This window comes from Canis lupus, chromosome 32 (assembly GCF_011100685.1).
Source record: "Canis lupus familiaris isolate Mischka breed German Shepherd chromosome 32, alternate assembly UU_Cfam_GSD_1.0, whole genome shotgun sequence".
Taxonomy (NCBI): domain Eukaryota; kingdom Metazoa; phylum Chordata; class Mammalia; order Carnivora; family Canidae; genus Canis; species Canis lupus.
Window position 1 is genome coordinate 29,131,436 of NC_049253.1, and position 8,038 is coordinate 29,139,473.

Here is an 8,038-nt window from a genome sequence, read left to right on the forward strand (position 1 = left end):
GTTTGCGCAGGCGTACTTGGGGGGGGGGGGGAGTGGTGGGAAATGATGTCCAGAAAGCGCAAGGGCAAAGTGGAGGTGAAGGGGCGTGGGAAGGGGGGAAATGGGGAAAGAAAGAAAAGGGATTGAGAGAAAGCTGTTGGCCTCGTTTTGTTCATCGGCAAGAAGCGTGACAGGCAGCTCATGTAATGAACTACGGCGTCCCGGTCCTATCTGAGTAAGTGCTTGCTGAAGAAGGAGGTGGATGAGAGATTTGCAACCCACTTAAGGCTTTTCTCTTACTCTTTCACCAAGGTGTGCGCTGCAGTTGCTAAATTTGACAAGGCTTTGCCGGGATGCGACCTTGGCAAACCCGCGGAGGGCTAAGCCAGCCGTGAGCTGGCGGCGCAGCTTGGAGCAGGACTGCAGAGCAACACCCAAGACAAACAAGGGGCGAAATTTTGCCAAAAATTGGTAATTCAGCTGGTCCAAACAGTTTGTAATATGGCTTTCATTTTTTATATTCATTATCTTATTGACGTGGCGAATCTGTGACTTCTAAGTACATGATCCATTGTGTGAATGGTCTGGTATGGACACAAGGCATCCTAAAACTTCAGCTCTCTCAAGAGCCAGATGAATCAAACTTTGACAGGTATTGTTCTGAAGACTGAAGAATGCAGAACTCTTGGCCTGTAACAGCTCCATCACAACTTCTACACCAAGAGAATCGACCAAGCTAGTATGGCTTCAAGTAGCGTAAGGCCTTGTCCCTAGGATAACCCCAGATCCCCTTAAAAAACCTGCCTGGAGGGAAAGTTAACAATGCAGGGGAATTGACTGTTCCAGGCAAAGTCTTGTGATAGGCAGAGAGTACCTACACCCCCTCTCTTAGAGCAGTTTCTTTGTAGAGCTTGCATTTATAAATCCTTTCTCTGCCCTTTGTGCCAAAAAATCTGCTAGCCAGAACTATTTCCTCAAGGACCTAAGAGCCTCTCTGTTTGAAATGCAGTAATTCAGGGAGAGCCTAACTTTAATGGATGACTTTCTTCAACTTGGACTGCAGCCTCTTGTCTTAAAGATAGAAGTTTGTTTCTTCTCTGACAAGCACCAGTTAACAAACCCAGATGGCCTACTCCCGTGAATCACCAACTCACCCCCTCAATGCCCCTCAGTGCCTTTCCCTGGGCACACTCCAGCCTTTAAAAAGTTTCCAGCCTCTGTTTCAGGGAAGTTGAGTTTATTCATGCAGGCATATTACTGAATAAAATGTGTCCTTACTACTTCAACTAGTATCCAGGTTTGTTTATTGTTGCCAGTTCTTCCAGATAGTAAACTACTATTGCTAAAATGTGTTTGCCTTTTAAAAAATAACTATATGGGGCAGCCCGGTGGCTCACCTTCAGCCCAGGGCCTGATCCTGGGGACCTGGGATCAAGTCCCACGTCGGGCTCCCTGCATGGAGTCTGCTTCTTCCTCTGCCTGTGTCTCTGCCTCTGTGTGTGTGTGTGTGTGTGTGTGTGTGTGTGTGTGTCTCATGAATAAATAAATAAAATCTTTAAAAATAAATAAATAAAATAAAATGAAAAATAACTATCTGGATGTGGCTTTCTGTAGTCAGATAAACTTTACCCTCATTGTTGATGACAGCCACTAACCTCTGCTTAAACTGGAAATGTAGTTAGGCAGGCTCTGTTTCAAAGGTTCAGCTCTTCTGAAGTGTGCTGACAGATTAGTCACTAGGAGGAAGAGAAGTAAGGCAGTGAGCCACAGAACATTTGACCAGGAACAGGAGACAGAAAGGCATTGTCATAGAACATTCTTCAGGCTCTCGTTTTCTGACTCTATATTCCTTAAGGAGAGATTGGAGTGGACTTACCATACAGAACGACACAACCATGCAAACAAAACCAACTCCTCACTACTAGGACTGTCCCACAATTAGACAGGGGTCTTCAGGGTTCCACCCTACAGGGACATCTACTAGAGTCTGCTAGAGTGTAGTAAGCATGTGCTTAGCCCACTCTTGGGCAGGACTGAAATGTCATTTCAAATATTTACTGATTTATATTAGCATCCATTTATCCACATACCAAATTAAATGGATATCATTAGAACTTAAGTGGAGAGAAGTGAGGGCTTTTGTTTTTTATTTAATTTTTTAAGTTAGTAACCACATGCCAACTTTCAGGGCTTCTTACAGTAGTTGGTGAGACAGGCAAAAGATGCTAAATAATAAATGTTTTTAAATAGGAAAGCAATGTATGTGATTACTGGAATTGATTTTAGGTATACTAAAAATAAGAATGATTAATAATTCCAACTGTTTCCCCCTTGTTCTATTCATTTCATTATATAATAAATATGGATTACTTACTACTTACCAGGCACTGCCCCAGGTGCCAGGAATAAAGTTGTGAACAAGATAGACAAGGTCCCGCTCTCATGAAACTTGCTTTCTAGGGGAGGTAAATCAACTATAAATAACTAAGCAAACTAGGAATTGCATATCAGGGAAAGTTCTATGAAGAAAGTAAACAACTTTCTGCATAAAAGAATAATTAAAGCTGGACTAACTATATTACAGGAGGAGAGTGTCAGTAAAGGCTTTGCTGAGGAGATCACTCTTGGGAGATACCTAAGGATATGAAGCTGCCAGCCCCCTGGAAAAGCTGGGGAAGGAACATTCCAGGCAGAGAAGACTATAAGTGCAAAATCTCTAAGGTAGAAAATAGCCTGGCCATAAGCAACAGAAAGGTCAATGTGCTAAAGCATACTACTAAACCAGAAAGTGTGATCTGCAGTGAAGCCAGAGAGGTGGCCAGGATGGTGGACACAACTCTTTGTTTCCCAATACCCATCTATTCATTCTCCCTTCTTCCATGTCATAGGTAGAAATATATCCGGTTAAAACTTACCCCCCATGCTCCTGGTAGTGAAAAGGGCCACATGACCCTTCCTGGCCAATGAGATGAACGTGGTAGCCTATTGTGTGGGTTTTCTGGAAAGGCCATTATTTTCCTGAGCTAAAGAGATTGGCTGACTCAGCAGGAATCATTAACCCTTTGCAGTTTCCCCTCCTTCCTATATTCCTGCTTGAAAGGAGGGCACATTTCCTAGAGGAGGAGCAGCCGTCTTAAGATCCTAATGACAAAAGCCACACACATGGATGGCACAATAGGGTACAAGAAGGAACCTTAGGGGTTTTTTGTTTGTTTGTTTGTTTGTTATTTTTTTGCTTCCTCAATTAGTTGCACCAGTCCTGCAAAGCCTGCTTCTGGACTAATAAGGAAAATAAACCCCTATTTGACTAAACTACTATAGTTGGGTTTATTTTATGTAAAAATCTTGATCCAAGAGCCAAATCACGTAAGATCTTATAGGCTATGGTAAGGAATTAGCAGTTAATCCCAAGTGCAATGGAAAGCCATTAACACTGTACAAATTTTATTCCTCGAAATGTAGAGAAGTAGGTATTATAAAAGTGGAACCGGATAAACAGCAACATAGGGATAAGGATTGGAATGGGAAGTCCAGTTACTTGACTCCTACTACTTGCTTCTACTGCTATCCTCTTTCCTTTCCCATCAACCCCCTGGGTCAGAAGTAGCCTACTTTTCTCCTTCTCTTCCTTTATGGCAAGGATTTTCTTCATATCTTTTGTGTTCTTTCAATCAGCCACCAGTCCTGTCTCTTAATAAGTTAATGCATGCTGAAGGAAATTTAAAGCATTTAAATGACTTACTGAAAATCACACAACTAGAGAATGACAGAGCTGGAATTCCAACCTAACTTCAGAATGTTTGCTTTCATATTTTGCTGCTTCAGTCTTCACAAAGGCCAAGGATGAATAGTTTTAGTGGAATAAGCAGCCTCCTGCTGAGGAAGGCCACTAGTTAGTCACAAGAATGTAAGTGCTCTATGTTGACTTTTAGCTTTCAGAAACAACATAGACCAAGCAAAGAAAATGTTACAGTTACAAAATACAAAGTAAATAGGATCAATCCTGAAATTATGAAAGTAAACCAGATATTACAAGTTGGGTGATAGAAATGGACAGCCGAAGAAAACAATACCCTCCTCTGACAAAATGGAAAGCCAAAAGTTTTATCATACAGTGGCAGGAAGAAGACATTAAAAAAATGTAAATGTTTTAAATATAACCAAAAAAGTAGTAGGGATAGTGACATAATCACATTGGGAATATATAGGGAGAAGGGTGTTAGGAGTAGAGTAAGTGAGCTACATCCTCAGCTGTCATAGAAGAAAATCAATTACCAATGTCTCCTATTGACTAACCAGTAAATGACACTGTAAGCCTTTATTAAAGATATAGAAGTCAACAGTACAAGAGACAATTAAAAGGATTAAAATGGTTAATCTGAAGAGTTAGACAAGGGTGGGACTGAGGACTCTTTTGTTTTTGTTACTGTTATTGTTTTGTTTTTATCCACCCTGCTGAACCACTTTTAGAGATTTTTTTTTTTTTTTTTAAATCATGAGAGACAGAGACAGAGAGGCAGAGACACAGGCAGAGGGAGAGGCAGACTCCATGCAGTAAGCCCAACGTGGGACTCATCCTGGGACTCTGGGATCACGCCCTGGGCCGAAGGCAGGCGCCAAACTGCTGAGCCACCCAGGCATCCCTCCTGAACCACTTTTAAACCAGATGTATTCTTTACTTTGAATTCATAGATTCATTACTTTAAAAAAATGTGATTGGACAAGTTAACATTTCACTCCCTCTAAGCTCTAAAATTCAGGTTTCAGAGCCAAGTATAGAGGCTTCTATCCCAGAATGACTGAAAAATTAATGGCAGTACAACCTTTAGCGCAGTCTGGCAATCATTTCTGAATGTTCTTCCTCTGTGTTCTTTAAAGTAACAGGGAAAAGAAAAGTGACTGTTCTTCATTGGTTTACATAATTGCTAAGTATGGTGGCCTTTCCTTCTGAATCCAGTAGGACTCTACAGAGCCAGCCTTGCAAACATAAACCTCATACTGATGACTGGTTAAAATACAGTAATAGCTATCATTAATTAAGTATATATGTATGTAAGATATCAGCTCTGTGCTTTTTAAATATCTCATTTACTCAACCAAGCTCTATTATATCCATGTTACAGATGAAATAACTGAGATCTCAGGAGAAGGTAAGTAATTAACCAGATATCACATAGCTGATAAAAAGTTAGCAGGAATTAACATCCTTGTTTTAGAGGTGTCTAGGTGGCTCAGTCAGTTGAGCATCTGACTCTTAATTTCAGTTCAATTCATGATCTCAGGGTTGTGAGATTGAGTACCACATCAGGCTCCACACTTGAGATCTCTCCCCCACCCCACCCACACATGTTCTAAAAAAGCAACAACAACAACAACAACAATACATAAAATCCTTGTTAAAAAAATAAAATAAAATAAAATCCTTGTTTTAATAGCTGACTCTATTGCTGTTAAATAGGAATTAAGTTACCTAATGATATGAGGAAGAGGTGTTATGAATGCTGTAGGAGTTATTAAAAGGAGGTATTTTTTTAATTTTTATTTATTTATGATAGTCACACAGAGAGAGAGGCAGAGACACAGGCAGAGGGAGAAGCAGTCTCCATGCACTGGGAGCCCGATGCGGGATTCGATCCTGGGTCTCCAGGATTGCGCCCTAGGCCAAAGGCAGGCGCCAAACCGCTGCACCACCCAGGGATCCCTAAAAGGAGGTATTATAAGTAATAGTTTTTATCCTTTGGAATTTTCAAAGTAATTTAGGGCTGGCCTAGCTTTTCTTCTTTGCCCTAAGAATAAAGGCAACATAGCATAGTGATAATGGCCTAGATCTAAATTCAATTCTATCATTTATACTAACCTTAGGTGATTTGCTTATTTCTCTTAATCCTTTATTTCTTTATTCATGTAATAGACATCTCATGGAACCTACTTCTTAAGACTGTTGAGAGGATAAAATGAACTTTGTCTATATGTGAAGCACTTAGCATAATGCCTAGTCATCATAAGTGACCAAATCATCTATGAAGGGCTCCTTATCCTTACCCCCTTTTCCCCTTTTTATAATGCCACTCAACAGCCTGGAGGGCACCATGAAACTAAGATGCTCTACACGGAAAACATTTTAAACTTTCCCAATGAAAAGTGTTTTTAAAAACCACAAATATATAAAGTTGCACACTATGCTGTTGTGTCAGATTAGTAGCTAATTATCACTCGTCAAACCACCCACATTATAGTTATATTAGTGTTAATTATAACTTACATAGAGTTGAATAGTTGATAGAGCACTGTGTTTTATGTTAATTCATTTGAGCTTCACAAGAATTCTATAGGGTGAATATTAATAACATCCCAATTTTACAAATTAGGAAACATCCTCAGGAAGATGAAGTCACATCCACACGTGGGAATCAGGTGTGCCTATTTTCAAACACTGGGTTCTTTCCCTAGACCAGGGAAACTCTAGTCAATTTAGTGGGTCAGAAATACCTGATTCTCTTTAAATACAATTATTTTTCTTTTTTTTTAAGATTGCATTTTTTTTAAGTAATCACTATACCCAATGTGGTGTTTGAATTCACAGCCCCAAGATCAAAAGTCACATGCTCACCAACCCAGCCATCAGGGTGCCCCAAATACAATTTTCTTAATAGAAAATATTAGAGTCAGAGCCTAAACATATGAAAGTCAACATATATGAAAGCAAACACATATATACATCTAAAATATCACATTTTATAAGTATTGGGCAAAAACGTTTGAGAAACACTGAACCTGCATCTAGCCCCAGTTATGCTTTTACTTGCTGCAGGAGCTTTAAAAAGTTAATCTAACTGATCTATTCATTTATAAAATAGGGAGACAAATAATTTTCTTCTCTACTTCCTAAGAGGCTTTTAAAAAATCTATTGGGATAATATATATGGGGGGAAAAAACTCTGGAAACTAGAAACTTTCTGTGCAAGTATTTGTAAACTTAGATTTGAGAGCCATAAGAAAAAGTGGCAGATGGTAGAGAGACAAGAGTATGAATATTTGTGAACTTCAGTTTTTTGTTATCTTCCTGCCTTTCTTTTTTTTAAGATTTTAAATTTATTTGACAGAGAGATAGAACCAGAGAGCACAAGTGAGGGGAATGGCAGAGGGAGAAGGAGGTTCTCTGCTGACCAGGGAGACCTCAGCTGGACTGAATCCCCGGACCCTGGGATCATGACCCATGCTGAAGGCAGATGCTTAACCGACTGAGCCACCCCGGCACTCCTCATAACTGCCTCTTAAATATAAAGAGTGACCATCAGTCACCCACATGACAGAAGTCTCTTTCCAAATACCATAGTGTCTCACAAAAAGCCCCAATTCAATTACTATCAAGAACTAAATCGAAAAATACATGTAACACACAATTATTAAGCTCTTCCTGCACACAAACCCAGAATTGGGTCTTTTTTTTTTTTTTTTTTTCAGTAACCAATCTCTAGGATTTTTTTAATTCACTATTTGTATATTGAATACTTATATAAAGAGTCTACTAAACCAAAAATTGCAGAGGTAATCTTTATGCAAGGTGACCTTCTTTCTATTTTATTATTCATTCTGGAAGCAGTGATTAACCTGGATAAGGATATAGTTACTTTAGTGTAATATTTTTTTCCCCAAATTCCAACAGGTTGAGCGAAAAGGGTTATCCAAATATACTGCTCTTCTTTGTGGAAACAATCCCTTACGATGTAATACGATTTTTCCTGGGCCTGGATTTTCTCTGCCATCCAGGAATCGAGTTTGGTTCACACTAAAATGTGAGAGCAACATTTCAGGATGGAGTTGGGGGGGAGGGGGCTTGCAGAACAACTGACCCTCACCCGATGTTCCTTTTAAGACATGAAACTGCATTTCCATCCCTTCACTAGTGGTGAGCATCAAGTTCCAAAGAAGCATCTGGATTGCGGACAATGTCAGCTATCTTTGTAACTTGCAGAGGAATGACCAACATTTAGGAAAACAAGCGGCAGCTAAGCCAGGAAGGTCGGCTCGCAGGACCCGGAGGTCGTGGGTCACCGAT

The 8,038-nt window shown here is 39.9% G+C and overlaps 2 long non-coding RNA genes across 2 annotated transcripts; one reads left to right on the plus strand and one right to left on the minus strand.

The window, feature by feature from the left end:
- The first annotated feature begins 8 nt into the window (after positions 1–8).
- Positions 9–1,265, plus strand: LOC102152088. The gene is made up of 2 exons (XR_005382879.1): positions 9–214; positions 292–1,265. It is a non-coding gene; the product is annotated as an uncharacterized LOC102152088 (long non-coding RNA).
- A 369-nt stretch (positions 1,266–1,634) lies between these two features.
- On the minus strand, positions 1,635–2,967 carry LOC119867151. Its single transcript, XR_005382549.1, has 3 exons — positions 2,895–2,967; positions 2,361–2,435; positions 1,635–1,715 (listed from the first exon to the last, which is right to left on the minus strand). It is a non-coding gene; the product is annotated as an uncharacterized LOC119867151 (long non-coding RNA).
- Between the last annotated feature and the right edge of the window lie 5,071 nt (positions 2,968–8,038).